Source organism: Hemiscyllium ocellatum, chromosome 4 (assembly GCF_020745735.1).
Source record: "Hemiscyllium ocellatum isolate sHemOce1 chromosome 4, sHemOce1.pat.X.cur, whole genome shotgun sequence".
NCBI lineage: Eukaryota > Metazoa > Chordata > Chondrichthyes > Orectolobiformes > Hemiscylliidae > Hemiscyllium > Hemiscyllium ocellatum.
Window position 1 is genome coordinate 61,965,480 of NC_083404.1, and position 13,581 is coordinate 61,979,060.

General features: G+C 39.8%; 1 long non-coding RNA gene across 1 annotated transcript; it reads left to right on the forward strand.

Annotated features, from left to right (window-relative positions):
* Window positions 1-1,748: 1,748 nt before the first annotated feature.
* Window positions 1,749-8,031, forward strand: LOC132815399 (uncharacterized). Its single transcript, XR_009644650.1, has 3 exons — window positions 1,749-1,799; window positions 3,954-4,053; window positions 7,962-8,031. It is a non-coding gene; the product is annotated as an uncharacterized LOC132815399 (long non-coding RNA).
* The last annotated feature ends 5,550 nt before the right edge of the window (window positions 8,032-13,581 follow it).

Here is a 13,581-nt window from a genome sequence, read left to right on the forward strand (position 1 = left end):
ACTTGTTGAGTTTCTCTAGCAATTTCAGTTTCTGTTTCAAATAATTGGATGACTTGAATCTGGAGATATATTTGGTCCCTTCCTGCTGTTTCACTGATAAAGTGCTGGGCAAGAAGGTCTATTGGAGACTTTCAATTAATGTCCTTATGTGATCAACTAATGAACTCACCTAACCACATCCCAACCAGAGAGGTGTGTGTCTCTATTTGATCCACTCTAGGGCATTTGAAGGCATGAGTGTGGAAAATGGGGTGGCAACTCTTTGCCTTGCCTCAAACTGCTGAACCTCCTCTCGTGGTCCCCAATCACAGTAAGTAAATGAAAAGGGCATACTGTCTCATCATCAGACACCTTAAAGAATAGGCCTTGATCAATGGTCTTTGGGACCCAGAAGCTCCCAGTAAGCCAGAATGCCAATATCGTAGCCTTTGATAAATTGAGAAGCTCACTGAAACTCATTGGTCAGCTCTTAACAATCTAATTGATGTCCAATCTAGCCATTTTTCTCAGGGTGGGCTGGCAATTTGGTCAACAGAAAGCCAGTACCTGACACTTAACCTGCAAAAAGGAAAATCTTAGCCTCAATGTGAGCTCATTCATAGTCCTATAGAGACACATTTTAACGTTTGAAACCTCAACTCACAAACAAAATAATAATCTTTATCAAGTTCTTTAAACTACATGCTACCAAGGGTATGAAGGATGTAGACTTTATAGCAGCATATAGTTTGCCACCAGGAGGCAACATCACACTATCATGTGCCATGATTGCCAGACAATACCTTCCAAACCCATAACCACTTCCATCTATAAGGACAAGGGTAGCAGATACGTGGGAACACTGCTACCTGCAAGTTCCCCTCCAAACCACTCACAATCCTGACTTGGAAAGATTTTGCCATTCCTTAAGTGTCACTGGGTCAACATCCTGGAACTACCTCCCAACAGCATTGCTAGTCTAACCAAAGTATACAGGCTGCAGCAATTTAAGATGGCAGCTCACCACCACTTTGCCAGGGGCAACTATGGATAGGCAATGGATACTGGCTAGCCAGCAACGCCCACATCCCTTGCATGAATAAAGCAAATGATGCTTTGGTAGGTTTGATTGGTTTTGAGCATTGGAAGCAGTCTGTGGCTACTCCACAAATGTTTTAACAGAATAAATAAATGTATTGGTTATGAGGCACCACTTTCTGGAAGATTTAAGATGACAGCTGCATACACATGTTGGTTACAATAATACGTGTCATTTCCATAATGCGTTCTATGAAGGGCAAACTTGGAATCCCCTTTATGGCTAAAACATACTGCCAGTAGAATTTCTCCACAACATCATGCAGATTCCATCTTTAAAATAATTGTCAATATTTCTTTACATCCCTACAATGACATGGCAAATATGTAACTTCTTGACATTCCAGTTATTTTTTTCCAAAACTGTGATTTGCTTAAGGATATAACTGACCCAGATGGAAGAAACATGAATACATTTCAAATTCATCCTAGTATTTGCGTTCAGCTTGGAAATGCTTGGAGAAATATCTTTATAGCACCATATCACTACATTTTCAGACATCATAACAGGACATATAATGATGCAGACACACTGAATGCAGAATAATACATGTATTTGAAGAAACACGTTGGCTAGTAAGATTCAAAGCAGGGTTGCAGTCAATAGTAAAGTTTAAATATCTGAAAATTCGGGGAGATAATTATGTTTTTTTTCTTTCCCTACAGTATCAACAAGAATGAAACATAGAAGTTGCTTTTGATCCCCATAGCTTTCTGCCAAGGTATGAATTAACGTTCTATTGTTAACCCCCAAGTTTGGGCATTGAGTGTCAGATCAAAATCTACTCAAGAAGCATACCTTTTTTAAAACTGGTCTGATGAGAAGAAAGATTTTGCAAAACTTACGGTGAAAAGGGCTTTCGATTCAATAGGGTATAAATTATATTTATTTGTCAAATAACAATATGATATTGTGTGCCAAGAGACAGGGCAATATTTTAAAATGAGAAGTCTGAAACATAGACTCTTTTTCTCTCTCTGCAAATGCTGGCAGTCCTGGAAAAAGCATTTTTAACATTCTGTGTTCTCATTGAAAAACACGTATCAGCATTGCACAGTTTAACAGCATTCCCTGAGGGATGAATCTTTAAAAGGCAAAAGTTTCATATAACACACACTGGAAATCTGAAATAAAAACTGGAAGGTGCTGGAAATACTCATCAGTTACAGCAACATTTCTAAGATGTGGAACAGAGTTCCTCTTTGCAGGTGAGTGTGTTTAAAGTGAGGTTAAATCTTGCTCAATGATTTAGATTAATGATCTCTGGGTTGCTTATTCTTCGGAGAGTTCGTATGGACTTGTTGGGCCAAGGGGTCCTATTCCACACTATAGGGATTTTATGATATTCTATGACTCTGCCTTTATCAACGTTGGGAAAATTTAGTGATACCATTGTGTTTATACAAGGCAGGAACAGGATGAATTTGAGGAAAAAAGAAAAGCAAATGTATATGAAACGGGAGAAGGCCAGAGAGATGATATGACAAAGCAACAACTGCATAAGGGAAAAGGAGAAGGGAACACAATAAGTGAAAAACAGAAGATTTATTAAGAAGAGGTGTAACCAGGAAAAGAATAAATTATTACCAAGCATTGATGTCCAACAAAATAAACTTTGATAGAAATAAAATGTTGGTGGAAGTTATGATCTATTCATTTCTATTGTTTTGACCTATGAATATAATCAATGTGAATTATATCATGTAATATCAATTTACTGTTTGGAAACCTATCTATTTTATTTAATTATCTCTACGAAATTCTTCAGGTGTTGATAACATGTGAGTTATTATAAATGAATAATTAAACACAGGACCATGCATGAATAGATAATATCATTGTCCATGAAGTCAATTTAAAGTCCATTCAAATGGCATTAGTTTTCGTGACTCTTGTCCTGCAGAATGATGAGCTCCCCACCTTGGGTTCATGTCACATTACAGGTGATCACCATTGCACTACACACATACACAGATATTCCTACACACACACACACACACACACACTCTCACATACAAACGGAACAGGTACACACAGATGCGCACACAGACACCCACACACACCCTTATAGACACACACACTCCCACACTCACACATGCACCCCCTCACAGACTCAAGACGCTCTGCACCCACAACACACACACTTTCTCACACTCACAACCCCCACCCCAGACAGACAGACACACACACAGACAGACAAAGACCCACATGCACACATATATTTTGTGGGGTGAATTTGTACTTGCTGAGTTACATTGCACTTTGCTCAAAAACTGCATACATTCATGTAGAACTCTGAGCTCAAAAACTGCAGGAATTTATGTAAAACTCTGTTATCTCACTTTTTAGATTAGAATCAATCTAAACATTAGGTCATAGACAGAGAACACAGGGGGCTAACACCTTCAACATATTGTCCAGCTATCACCATTGTTAACAGCTAACCCGAGAATGCAACTTTTAAAAAAAGAGTTTGGTGATTTACACATGAAAGAAGTGAAACTATCACTGTATTCTAACAGATGAAACTCTTAACAAACCATCAATTTTTCAATGTATAATTTCAGTTACATCACACTGCAAATTTTTGCTATAAATTCTGTGTTACAATCGAGCCGTCCACAATCACCTGATGAAGGAGTGTCACTCCGAAAGCTAGTGTGCTTCCAATTAAACCTGTTGGACTATAACCTGGTGTTGTGTGATTTTTAACCCAGAAACAAAGTTGGGTAATTTGTTGACTTGGTCCTCACTTTTGTTGTATAACCCCAGGACTTTCAGTGATGTGGCAATGAAATGGAACACAGTGTGTGCAGGTAATTCAATTGTGAGATGCTGATGAAACAGAGGGGTATTCCCTGCTTTTCTGTTGCAGGTACAGAGTGGGAAATTCTGATGGACTGGAATCATCACAGGGAGATGGCAACAGACTTTTGCTGGGAACCTATTCCTTGCTGCTTCAAGCAAGATCAAAGGTTAATTCATTACACAACCATTGCTGAAACTTTCCAAGTAAAAATTGTAAAGTTAATAGCTTAAATATACATGCAAAGATATTAAGTATGTGAGGACAAAGGTTATGTATGAAGATGAAAATGAGATCAGCTGCTAATATCATTGCATGCTTGACTTGTTTGAAGTTTCTCTTTTTGAAGTGATGGGAATAAAGCTTGGGAGTCAGATTCAGCGGTTGTGGTGGCTTTTATGTTAAATAGTCAGATCTGTCTTTTGTAAGTGGACTCAATAAGCAGAATAGGTCCTGGGAGGAGTAAGTGATGACTTCTTTATTTTATTTGCATGACACAGGATGTTCTGAATCTTGATAACCCGATTCAGTACAAAAGTTCCTTAGATAGTTTGTCTTGGATACCTTCCTCTGTCTCCCTGTCTAGAAATAGGTTCTGTTTCAAAATATCTATCATGTCAACTTTTACCCCAATCAAACAAAATGGTAACAAATGTCAATTTTGATGGCTTACTGTTCCACAAAGCAAAGTGATTCAAACTTCTGAAAAAATGTCACTGGACTTGAAATGTTAACTCTTCTTTTTCTCCACAGATGCTGCCAGACTTACTGAGTTTCTCCAGCAATTTCTATTTTTGTTTCTGGAAATGTCCCTCTTGTCTCTTGATCAACATTACAGAAATTTGGAGTCCTCACACCTTTTCAAGGTTCAATGGGCAGTCCTGAAATTGTTTAATTATTTCATGAATCTTAATGTAACACTTTCTAATTAGTTGCTTTTGGCCACAGTTGGACCTGGAGCATAAATCATTTGGTTTTTTGGGGAGCCATTTGGTAATACACCTTCTGGCAACTTCAAAAGAAGATTAGCTTCCTTTACAAGATCATTAAAATTGTAGCTATATGTTCATGACACAGAACTCTGACCCAGACAACATTGATGGAACATATTCAGAGAAATAGTGTCAGTAGAGTGCTCATAGAGGACTCATGCAAAACAAAGGTTTCCTGGATGTATCCTTTCTGCCTCCTCTACTCTCATTTCTTCATTATTCTCCTCCCCTTCCTGAGGTAGCAGAGGATGTACCCTCTGAAAAGCTAGTTTGAACATTATGAAGCTAAATTTTGGGACCCAGTTACTTTGTCTTTTTTTTTGCAAAGGGAAATTGAACAAGCCATCAAGGGGCAGGATCCAATTATTTTCAGTTTCTACGTACTTACAGGAGAGACCTAGAGATGAGCTTAATACATTGTTGTTAAATTACATGATTTATTTATTATTCAAGACAAAGCCTTTTCTATCCGATGATAGGATGTAGTGCTACTTTAGTTGTCGTGTTACTCCTTTTAGTTGGGGGTGTTGTTATTTTACTTGAAGATTTATGCAATCAATCATTATGTTAATTAATGTATTGAAGATCCATAAAATCATCAATCGTGCCAAGCGGCTCTATCATTTTCTTTTCTAAACAAAGTTTGTGAACTGTATTTGCCAGATTCCTGCTTCAAAGAATAACTTTTTCTTTTTTTCCTTGAACTCCTGTAATAATGAACGTGCTATTGATCCTTTTCTGAATTATCCATTGTTTTTAGACTGTGTCCTGCTCTTCCATCTTTCGGATGAATTGGTGCATTGATTTGATGCCATGATGCTGGTTGCCATTATTGCAGACTTTGCTCCAAAACACCTCAAAACCAGTGTTGTGATAAATTGTGACTGTCATCTAAATAAAATACCTCATACTCTTAAGCACAATTTTAATTCAGTCCACCTCATGAAAAGATAATGGTGCATGGGGCTATAAGAGGGGCTGGGTGCTAACCAACACATACCTGGGACATTTGTCTCCCCTGTCATTTAACTCCTGAACCTTTTCATAATGTCACTTTGTTGGGTCAGGATCAGTGCTGCCTCTAATTTCTTTTCACTGTTGATGTGTTATTTGTTGTAATGTTACAGTCCCTTTAAAAATACCGAATGGTCATGCTCAAACACATCTTAAAGGGACAGCTCAACAAAGTAAAATTGCTGGAGAAACTCAACTAATCTGGCAGAATCTGTGGAAAGAAAGTAGAGTTAACGTTTCGGGTCCAGTGACCCTTCTTCAGAACTCAAACTTTTTTTAAAGGGGCTGCTGTTGGTTCACAGCTTGTTTCTTCCTTGTGCAATGCACTTCCCACTGCTACACAGCCATTTGCCCATGTGGCCCAGGGATGGTATTGGAAATGTGGGTAAATCACACTGACTGTCTGAAAGAAAAAATAGAGCTGCAGGTTACGAGTGGGTTGGTCAGTGGTTGGATCCGGTAGCACTCTGTTAGCGCTGGCAGAAAATGGAAAAAAGAGGTGGCCTCAGGGTGGGTCTAGCAGTAATGAGCTGTTGATTATGCCAGTGGCTGAAAATGGAGTCAGAAACAAAAAGGAACAGAAGTAAACACTGCAGAGCAGAGATAGTAAGATCAAATGGCTACTTGATTCCATACAGGAATGTGGTTAGAAGCATGCATGGCTCACCAAACAGCAGAACATTATGAAAAAGAACAGGAAGATCTGGACCTCAAGTGAATACATTGTAAAGATGAGTTTTGCTGGGAGAATTTATGTAATCTAATGATACCAAAATCAGGAAGCTTATTCATTTTGCTAAGATATAATATACAAAAAATATTGGCTTATCCTTTCATTATAGCTAGATTGGCATGCAACATAGTGTGACAATAAATGCTGCTTTGAAGGCCATTGCTGAGAAAACCATTGCTGAGCTTTGAAAATGTCAAGGCTTTTTTCTAGGACCATTGTAAATTCCAAAACAATTTCTGTAGTAGATCATTGGAGGAAGGCTCAAACGAGACAAAGAGTTTCATTGTGTTGTTGAATCCCAGAATGTTAATGTGTTGTTAGGGTCGAAATTGACCAGAACATCCTGGAAACAACCAATAAGAGAAAGAAGGGCAGTATTTCAGATCAATCTGACGTAACTCACATGCAAGATTTTCTAAGGATGTTGCACTTTTATGTAATAAGGAGGTAAAGCAATTCTGAACAAAGCAGATGTAATGGGCCAAATAGCTGTCATCAACCTGCCTGGTATTAGCTTGAATGTGTACCATGGTGGTGTGTGTTGATTACATCAGTAGCTAAAAATAAAATAAAAATGGTCAAGTGCCTGAGATGCATTTTATGAACAAGTTAGTAATACACAGGAGGTCAGAATGTAAACAATCATTTTATGAAGAACAGGCTTTGAGAAAATATAAAAATCTAAACAACTAATAGTCATGCATCAAAGGTGTTGCATCCAATACTGTGACCTTAGGGGTGCCAAACATAAGATTATCACACCAAGGATTGTCACACCTCACAGCATCACACCCGATGCATCATACTTTAAAAGTGTCACATTTCACATGTGTCAAAACTTTCAATATTCCAACACAGAATGTGGCCACTTCATAGCATTGCACTTCAGAAATGTTGATCTGTAAACATGCTTCTTATCTATTATGTTACAAAATATCTCATTGATTCAAAGGGAAGAAGTGAAACAATGAATGGTGAATGAACAGACAGAAACAAAATGAAATCAATCCTTTATTTATTGATGTTATATACAGAAAACAGGGGTGACTCAAATTGGATGAATCATGTCACTGACTTATCCCTTCAAATTGACATGTGCATTCGTATGCAAGTGTGAGAGTGTGTATGAGTATATCCATGCATGTGTATTTAGGAATTAAAGTAAAAGGATTTGCAGTCATTCTCTTGTGGAACACTGGTGCACAGTTTTATGAAAAAAGTGTGGAGTTTTTCCAAACAAATATGAAGCACTCCTGATGAAAAATAACAATAATAAAGTATTCAATTCTTCAACAAAAGCAGAAAATGCTTTTATGAATTCTGTTTCTCTCTCCACAGATGCTGCCAGGCATGCCGAGTTTTTCCAGTACTTCCTTTCTTCCTTTCAAATTTTGAACAACCAGAGTATTTCACTTTTATATATTATCTCTTCAGTGTTTCATGCAGCATGAACTGCTAAATAAATCTTGGAGCAATTGGTTTTGTTTGAAATAGAGCTCTTCAGTGTTATCAGCTGAGTGGGAAATATTCATGAGGCCTGGACTGTGGTGGATAGTTTCAACTTGAATCACTTGAAATATGACAACTGAAAAACGTCCTTGTGCAGTGCTACATTAATGGCTACTTCGGCAAGAATTACAAATCCTTTGTTTGAGGCACGAGAAAAAGACTTACTGATTTTCATCCACTACCACATCCATCACCTTAAACATACCCTGTACCATGATGAACAACCAGCACCAGTGTGTGCCACATACAAGATGCACTGCAGAAACTGTCGAAGCATCCTTTTAAACTAAATTCCAAACATGGGAACTCTACTCACTATATATGTCCCTACCCTTTCAGAAAGTTTGTCTTTAATGACTCCATGTGCTGTGTATGTACAATATTGTGACTCTGCCTCACTGTTAGTCTGCTTTGTAGTTGCAAACTGCACATGTAGAAGTCAATTGGCTTGCTGTAGTATTTGCTTCATAATTTGAAATGTGTTTCACTTTTAAATAAACAAACCCATCGAGTTAGTCAACCACAGTGATTATTAGACTATTATTATCATTAACATAGACAACGTCTTTTCTCTGGGGTGAGGGAGTCCAGAACTGGGGTAAGGGCGGCACGGTGGCACAGTGGTTAGCACTGCTGCCTCACAGCGCCAGGGACCTGGGTTCAATTCCCGCCTCAGGCGACTGACTGTGTGGAGTTTGCACGTTCTCCCCGTGTCTGCGTGGGTTTCCTCCGGGTGCTCCGGTTTCCTCCCACAGTCCAAAGATGTGCGGGTTAGGTGAATTGGCCATGCTAAATTGCCCGTAGTGTTAGGTAAGGGGTATATGTAGGGGTATGGGTGGGTTGTGCTTCGGCGGGTCGGTGTGGACTTGTTGGGCCGAAGGGCCTGTTTCCACACTGTAAGTAATCTAATCTAAAAAAAAACTAGAGGGCATAGGTTTAAGGTAAGAAGGGAAAGGTTTAAAAGAGACCTAAGGGGCAAGCAGAGAGCAGTGCATATATGAAATGAGCTGCCAGAGGAAGTGGTGGAGGCTGGCACAATTACAACATTTAAAAGGCATCTGGATGGGTATATGAATAAAAAGCATTTCGAGGGACACGAGCCAACTGCTGGCAAATGGGACTAGATTAATTTAGGGTGTCTGGTCAGTATGGATGAGTTGGACCAAAAGGTTTGTTTCTGTGCTGTACATCTCAATGACTCTTTGACTCTGTGACACAGTTTGTATCTGAATAAGGCACAAAATAGGATTTCCTGGCCTATAACATTTGTTACGAGACTGAGTTCATATGATCACTTGTGTTTTCATTTTCAGCTCCAAAAAGATAACTCTGTCCATTGTTTGGAGGACCTGGTGTAGAAATAAACATGATGAAACTGGAGCAAGGGCAATATGTACTGTCACAATCACACAACTATCTCTGCTGAGGACTGACACTTATCAGTTCAATTGATTTTCAGAAGGATGAGTTGGAAGCGAGTTTTGAGAAGATTTGTAGCTTAGGTTGAGGTTCTGAATGTAGGATTGCTCGCTGAGTTGGAAGGTTCATTTTCAGACGTTTTGTCACCATACCAGGTAACATTATCAGTGAGCCTCTGGATATACCTTCATCCGGAGGCTCACTGATGATGTTATCTAGTATGGTGACGAAACACATGAAAAAGAATCTTCCGGCTCAGCGAGCAAAGCTATATCCACAACAAGTTGAAAAATTTAACTCGTGGGTGAGTCTAATCTGGCAGGTTCCCCATGCAGCAGAGGGTCTTGTACCACTGTCAAAGTGTCAATGATGCAGGAGGAGGCTCTTAGTTGGCCAACTAAGTGGCTAAAATGCCATTTTGACTGGTGAGCTGTCCACCACATTTCCTGCTGCTGGCAAAATGGCACAGCAGCAGTAAGACTCCAAACATGCCACTGTCCACCCCTGATCGTTTAGAGTCATAGAGTCAGAGAGATGTACAGCATGGAAACAGACCCTTCAGTCCAACTCATCAATGCTGACCAACTATCCCAACCCAATCTAGTCCCACCTTCCAGAACCTGGCCCATATCCCTCCAAACTCTTTCTATTCATATTCCCATCCATATGTCTTTTAAATGTTGCAATTGTACTAGCCTCCACCACATCCTCTGGCAGCCCATTACACACATGCACCACCATCAGAGTGAAAATGTTGCTCCTTAGATTAGATAGTTACAGTGTGGAAGCAGGCCCTTCAGCCCAACAAGTCCATACTGACCCTCCGAAGAGCAACCCACCCAGACCCATTCCCCTACACCTAACACTACGGGCAGTTTAGTAGGGCCAATTCACCTAACCTGCACATCTTTGGACTGTGGGAGGAAACCCACACAGACACAGGGAGAATGTGCAAACTCCACACAGACAGTTGTCTGAGGCAGGAATTGAACCTGGGTCTCTGGCACTGTGAGGCAGCAGTGCTAACCACTGTGCCACTGTGGTCTCGTTTATATCTTTCCCCTCTCACCCTATGCCCTGTAGTTCTGGACTCCCTCACCCCATGGAAAAGACTTTGTCTATTTACCCCATCCATGCCCCTTATGATTTTATAAACCTCGATAAGGTCACCCCTCAGCTTCCAATGCTCCAGGGAAAACAGCCCTAGCCTATTCAACCTCTCTCTATAGTTCAAATCCTCCAACCCTGGCAACATCCTTGCAAATCTTTTTTGAACCCTTCCAGGTTTCACAACATGCTTCCAATATTCCAGAAGTGGCCTAACAAATGTCCTGTACAGCCACAACATGACCTCCCAACTCCAGTACTCAGTACTCTGACAAATAAAGGAAAGCACACCAAATGCTTTCTTCACTATCCCATCTACTATGACTCTACTTCCAAGGAGCTATGAACGTACACTCCAAGGTCTCTTTTTTCAGCAACACTCCCTATGACCTTACCATTAAGTGTATAAGTCCTGATAAGATTTGCTTTCCCAAAATGCAGCACCTCACATTTATCTAAATTAAATTCGCTTTATTCTTGATGAAGGGCTTTTTCCTGAAACTCGATTTCGCTGCTCCTCGGATGCTGCCTGAACTGCTGTGCTCTTCCAGCACCACTAATCCAGAATCTGGTTTCCAGCATCTGCAGTCATGGTTTTTACCATCTGCCACTTCTTAGCCCATTTAATCAAGATCCCGTTGTAATCTGAGGTAACCTTCTTCACTGTCCACTACACCTCCAATTTTGGTGTCATCTGCAAACATATTAACTATACCTCTTATGCTCACATCCAAATAATTTTAGTAACTGATGAGAAGTAGTAGACCAGTGGCACTCCACTGGTCACAGGCCTCCAGTCTGAAAAACAACCCTCCACCATCACCCTCTATCTTCCACCTTTGAGACAGTTCTGAATCTAAATGGCTAGTCCTCCCTGTACTCCATGATCTCTAACCTTGCTAACCAGTCTCCCATGAGGAACTTTGTTGAACACCTTACTGAAGTCCATATAGATCACCACTCCACCTCACTTCGAGCTCCACTGCCAGGCAGCTGTCTCTCACAGCTTCTATCTGTAAACTCACAGTCAGCCGCAGTTATTAACTCTTAATAGACCAACAGCTACTTTTACCAACTACTCACCTCCAAGACATAACAGCCCAGGAGAATTAGGAACAATTTGCAGAGGTATATTTTCACTATCTGCCTGCCTCCTCTCCTATCTCTGGTGGAGCCTAAAATTCTCCCTTTCATGAAGAATAGATGCAGCATCTTTTGATGTGACTGACTTCCTAAAAGAAGGGTGTAGAGCATAGATGATGTGCAAGGTGACTCCTCACAGACACTCCTTGGACAAACTGCTTGGCAGGCTGTAAACTGTTTCTACAAAGTCAGCCGTTTCTTTGTTGAGGTTAGGTTCTATGTTCTGGTCAGTGGAGCGGTTTGTGGAATAAGGCCTCTCTGTCTGCTCTCCCTGCTATCAGCACCTACTGTTGCTCACTGTTGTCGAGAGCTTCACCATGTGTGGACTGCAGGCCTCAACATCTAACTCATTCTGCTTGAGAATATTGCTACATGTCACTACTTTGTTCCCATTGCCATGGAAACTTTCCTTCATTTTCCACTCCAGTGCACTCCAGATGACTGCTGTACAAAAACAAATTCATGAGGTTACTCATTGTCCCAACGGTGGAATCAAGCCTTGCTTATTTTATCAAAATCCCTCCTCTCTTAATTAAGAATAGCTTGAACAAATAATCTCTTATCCAACTCTGTTCTCAGAAGAACAATTATAGCTTTAGCTTTTCCAGTCCTTCTAGCTAAAAGTCTTTTATTTTTTATGTGAATTCAGCAATTCTCTCCAAGTCATTGACATTCTTTCTAAAATGCGCCACCCAGCATTGGTCACAATAATTACAACTTGCTTTTATTGTTGACTAACAGGGGAATTAAAAATTATCAGAAGAAGGCAGGAATGTGGAGTTAAGACCACTGTCAGATTCGCCATGATTTTAGGGAATGGCAGAATTGCCTCAAGGGGCTGAATGGCCTACTCCTGGTGTTGGTTCTTATATTTTTACATATACGTGTTATCTAGTGTCTTCATCAATAACAGCAATTAGTATTGCTAACATAAGGACACATTCTGAGGGTCTTCAAAGTGTCAATTAACAGGCATTATTTGAGACTGAGCCACATAGGATATATCAAGGCACATCACCATATGCTTGATCAAGACAAAGGTTTTAAGGAACTTCTTGAAGAAGTAATAGAGAGAGAGATATTACCTAATAAGTTAGAGGTTCGGGAAGGAATTCTTATGCCTCCAACCCATGCAGCCAATAGTGAAAGGATAGTTAGAGTTGCACAAATGTCAGAACTGGAGTAATGCAAAAATCTTTTTTCTTTGCTCATTTTGTCCTGACGTCGCTGGCAACTTGCTATGCAATTAGTGAGTAGTAAAGTGTCAAAGACTGTTGCTATGATTCAGTAATCACATGTTGGCTGATTTCCTTGTCTAAAGGGGACAAATGAACTAGCCCTTGGTGTAAATATGATGACGAGGAAACAGATTGAAGAATTTCAGAAAATAAATCGATAAAACAGTCAATAAATTTGCTGTATTTAAAAAAAAGAATCAGGGCATTGAGTAGCATTAAAAGAGAACTAAGACATTACTCATAGGGAAATATTCTGTCTAAGTGAATTGTGATGAACAAACATAATTCTAGGAGTGAAGAATGTAAATATAAGCAAGACTGTCTTGTCTTTATGCAATAACTGCTTTAGAATTGAAGTACTTTTGAAGTACTTTTAAAATGTAACGATGGTTCATGATCAAATAATCGGTGAGAGGTAAATATTGGCCATGTCACAGGGTGGGAGTGGGGTAGCAGGAATCTCTTGAAATAGTGACGTAAGAATTTCTACATTTACCTGAGGACAGTAACAACATTACTTCAAAGTCTCATTTGGAGGACAG